Below are 5,197 nucleotides of genomic sequence, written 5' to 3' on the forward strand. Positions count from 1 at the left end.
GTTAGTGTGTAGTGTTGTGGATAGTTTTGTGTTGTGTGTCAGAACAATGAGGCGACTGCTGTCTCCACGTAGAAACAGCAGTGATACACCTGCTGCTGTCAGACCTGCAGGTATCAGGCTGTGATGTTCTCCTTTGTAGTGGACAGAAATTATTTTTTTGGAGTGACACAAATAATTTGTGCGGCATCTTATTGAAGAACAGCTGATTGTTCTGTAAATAGTTTGAAATGGTTATTTTAAAAAAGGGTAAAAGGTAAATGGCTGCAAATAAATGTTGTTTGCAAAACTTGTGCATAGGATTTTTAAATTGACAATTTATATTCATTAAACATGTTTGTGGTTGTTACAGTAAAAATATAACTTTTTTTACTCTGATTTTATGATTTTAGATCAGTTGTGTTAATACAGTTTGTCAAAATGAAAACATGACTGTAAATTCAATTACTAGAGTAAAAAGTTTAGAAGCAAAGACTGTGACAGTTTTGACAAAAATCTGGTTCAGATTTGCTGTACAGGAGTAGCTGGTATCTTATTTATTGATAACAAACTGTGGAAACATCATCGTACTGTATCCATGTTAGAGTCTAAAGTCCAACATCTCCCTCTAGTGGCCATATATAAACCATGTGTGAGGATGGTGTTAATGTAAAATGTGAATCATAGTGTTCCAGTCAGTCATCAGTGTGTCTCTGCACAGCTGTAATTAAAATGTGTTCAGAGGGCCTCAGTGTCTGAATGGTTCCAGTTCAGCTCCATAACAGCAGCGTCCCTGGTTTGATTCCTGTGTTTCAGCTCATATCTGCCTCTCTCACTGAGGGGGACGCGCGCACACACACACACACACTGACCACCTCTGTGTTTGAACCAATAGAAAGCTGGTACTCAGAGGAAGAGGGCGGGCTTTACTTGGTGTCAGTGACAGAAATGAAAAGAAGCTCAAATGAGTGAGAAGGACGATGAAGGAAACATCTGTGCTGTGTCTGCTCTGTAAGTAGAATCTCTGTGTTTGTTTGAATTCTTGTACTTTGACTGTCTGCTCTCCTGATAACTGATGATGGAGGAGAAGACATGAAAAACAAATCAGGCTGAATTCAAGTTCAAAACACCACGAGGACCAACTGCAGGTCTGAACTGACTCTTTATCTTTGCTCAGGAGTCGAGGAAACACAGCAGGCAGTGAAAAGCTCAAATCATTCACTCATTATATCAACACAGCTGCACAGTGGACACATGACTTTGGGTTATTTAAATGCAGCTGATATTTTATATATACTCAGAGTCTGTGCTCATGATCCCATTAAAAGCTGCTTCTTAGATAAAAATTATGATGAGTTGAAACTGTCTGGATACATTGAAGTCAGTAACAAACATAGAAGAAAAGTCTTCTAGACATCTCAAAATCATAATAAAAAAAGCAACGATTTATTTATCATATATAACAGTACAGGAGTCACAGAGGTGCAGTGTTAGTGTCTGTAAGTTTCCTCCACAGTACAAGGACGTGTTGTTAGCTGGTGATTCTAAACTGGCTGCAGGTGTGACTGTTAGTCTGTGATGGACTGATGGTCTGTAGTTACTGTGTGACAGGGATGCAAACTCCTTTTACATCGAGAGTCACGTCACAAGTTACGAGTGACTGAGATATCTTATTATAAGATCTTTAGTGCAGCTTCAACAGCAAATATCAGTTTTTCTACCTGACAAATGTGTGAAAATATAGAAGTAATGCAGGTAACTCACTGCGCAGACTGTTCTGTATTGATATTACAAGACATTTTTGTTGATTGATGACAATGTTTTATTTTTCTTAAGTAGGCAGTGAACACCAGGAACGTTTATTTCATTTAATTGATTATCTGCTACTTAAATACTTTGGAGTAGTATGAATGTCTGTGGTGACGTGTTTATCAGCAGGAAAAGTTGGAAAACAGTTCAAAGTCGAAAGATTTATGTCCTGCTTCACATTTTGCAAAGCTGTCAAGCAGGCCAGATTGGTCACAGTTTAAGGACTGGGCCTGCTTGACAACTGGGATAAGCTCCCACTCTCTCTCTGCCTCAAGTCAGGTAGAATGAATGAAGAGATCTTCAACCAAATATCTTTAAACATTTTGCTGGTTTTAATTAAATTGAAAATGAGCAGATATTTCAGAGAGTTATCAGTTTGTGTGTTTGTCAGCTGTTTGTGTGGAGTTGTTCTTTATGTTCACCTCAAATCAACCTGAGTGTCATTTCTCTTTAGTTCTGATCTCACTGCTGAGCTGCACAACAAACCAAGGTCAGTAACCTTCTTCTGTCACAGTTTAAACCTGAGAAACTCTGACAGGTTTTAAACATTCGGATTAAAACTTTCAGTAAAGATCTCAAAGACGTGATCGTCAGTTTTTCATTTTAACCCTCACAGCTCGTCTGACTGTGAGTCCCAGCAGCTCTCAGTTCTTTGAAGGAGACTTTGTGTCTCTGAGCTGTGAGGAGGACGACAGCTCTGCTGGATGGACTCTGAGGAGAAACACAAGCAAACAACAGAGGACTCAGTGTGGAGATGGGTGGGGAAAACCAGCTGGTTCTTCCTGTAACATCGCTGTTTTCCCTCATGAAAGTGGAGTTTACTGGTGTGAGTCCAGAGAGGGTCCCATCAGTAACTTGGTTAACCTGACAGTCACTGGTAAGCTGAGTGTGTGGAGTTAGTGTTGATGAAGCTGTGTGTAAATGGATGAAATGCTGTAGTTTGTCTCTGTGTTGAGGTGGATCAGTGATCCTGCAGAGTCCTGTCCTCCCTGTGATGGAGGGAGATGACGTCACTCTGCTCTGTAAAACAAAGACCACTCCCTCCAACCTCCCAGCTGCTTTCTATAAAGATGGCTCCCTCATCAGGAAGCAGCCTACAGGTCACATGACCATCCAGCATGTTTCCAGGTCTGATGAAGGCCTCTACAAGTGTGACATCAGCGGTCATGGAGAGTCTCCATCCAGCTGGATCACTGTCACAGGTGACACACTCACCTGTCTGTGTTTCTGCAGCTTTCAACATTCACAATGTGACGACAACTTAATGACTGTGTTTGCTTTATTTTAGACAAACACACCACCACACCTCCACCTACATCCACACCTCCTGGATCCAACTCTCCTCCTGGTTCCTCCGTCATACCTGTGTTTTTGTTTGTTGGATCAGTCTGTGTTGTGGTTCTACTGGTGTTACTGGTTCTGCTGGTGAGACAATGTGTTCACAGGAAACCTGAAGGTGAGACTCAGACTTCCTGATCTTTCATGTCTGAGTTTGTTTAGTAGAATAAAGCTCACATTCATTAAGATCACAGCAACAACTTTGTCAAATGTAATCTCTGTTTAGATATTTAATTTATGTTATTGTTCATTCTGGATAATTTCAGCAGATCAAGAAGAAACTGGAAAAGATGACATCATCACTCATGTCGTGTACAACATTGTGAAGCTATCACATCATCCACAGTCAATCAGACCAAGCAGAGGTAATATTCTGATACTCAACATGCTGAGTGGTTAGATTTGCTTTTTATTTAATTTTTGTGAATCTTTACAGTGTGGGAACATTTGTGGAAGCTAGGAATGAAATACAGGTCCTTCTCAAAAAATTAGTATATTGTGATAAAGTTCATTATGTCCTGTAATGTACTGATAAACATTAGACTTTCATATTTTTTAGACTCATTACACACAACTGAAGTAGTTCAAGTCTTTCATTGTTTTAATATTGATGATTTTGGCATACATAACTCATGAAAACTCAAAATTCCTATCTCAAAAAATTAGCATATTTCATCCGATCAATAAAAGAAAAGTGTTTTTAATACAAAAAAAGTCAACCTTCAAATAATCATGTTCAGTTATGCACTCAATACTTGGTCGGGAATCCTTTTGCAGAAATGACTGCTTCAATGCGGCGTGGCATGGAGGCAATCAGCCTGTGGCACTGCTGAGGTGTTATGGAGGCCCAGGATGCTTCGATAGCGGCCTTAAGCTCATCCAGAGTGTTGGGTCTTGCGTCTTTCAACTTTCTCTTCACAATATCCCACAGATTCTCTGGGGTTCAGGTCAGGAGAGTTGGCAGGCCAATTGAGCACAGTAATACCATGGTCAGTAAACCATTTACCAGTGGCTTTGGCACTGTGAGCAGGTGCCAGGTCGTGCTGAAAAATGAAATCTTCATCTCCATAAAGCTTTTCAGCAGATGGAAGCATGAAGTGCTCCAAAATCTCCTGATAGCTAGCTGCATTGACCCTGCCCTTGATAAAACACAGTGGACCAACACCAGCAGCTGACATGGCACCCCAGACAATCACTGACTGTGGGTACTTGACACTGGACTTCAGGCATTTTGGCATTTCCCTCTCCCCAGTCTTCCTCCAGACTCTGGCACCTTGATTTCCGAATGACATGCAAAAGTTGCTTTCATCCGAAAAAAGTACTTTGGACCATGGAGCAACAGTCCAGTGCTGCTTCTCTGTAGCCCAGGTCAGGCGCTTCTGCCGCTGTTTCTGGTTCAAAAGTGGCTTGACCTTGGTAATGCGGCACCTGTAGCCCATTTCCTGCACACGCCTGTACACGGTGGCTCTGGATGTTTCTACTCCAGACTCAGTCCACTTCTTCCGCAGGTCCCCCAAGATCTGGAATCGGTTCTTCTCCACAATCTTCCTCAGGGTCCGGTCACCTCTTCTCGTTGTGCAGTGTTTTCTGCCACACTTTTTCCTTCCCACAGACTTCCCACTGAGGTGCCTTGATACAGCACTCTGGGAACAGCCTATTCGTTCAGGAATGTCTTTCTGTCTTACCCTCTTGCTTGAGGGTGTCAATGATGGCCTTCTGGACAGCAGTCAGGTCGGCAGTCTTACCCATGATTGCGGTTTTGAGTAATGAACCAGGCTGGGAGTTTTTAAAATCCTCAGGAATCTTTTGCAGGTGTTTAGAGTTAATTCGTTGATTCAGATGGTTAGGTTAATAGCTCGTTTAGAGAACCTTTTCATGATATGCTAATTTTATGAGATAGGAATTTTGGGTTCTCATGAGTTATGTATGCCAAAATCATCAATATTAAAACAATGAAAGGCTTGAACTACTTCAGTTGTATGTAATGAGTCTAAAAAATATGAAAGTCTAATGTTTATCAGTACATTACAGGAAATAAGGATCTGTATTGTAGAAACAAGAAACATGAAAATGT

This window comes from Oreochromis aureus, linkage group 3 (assembly GCF_013358895.1).
Source record: "Oreochromis aureus strain Israel breed Guangdong linkage group 3, ZZ_aureus, whole genome shotgun sequence".
In the NCBI taxonomy this organism is placed as follows: Eukaryota; Metazoa; Chordata; class Actinopteri; order Cichliformes; family Cichlidae; genus Oreochromis; species Oreochromis aureus.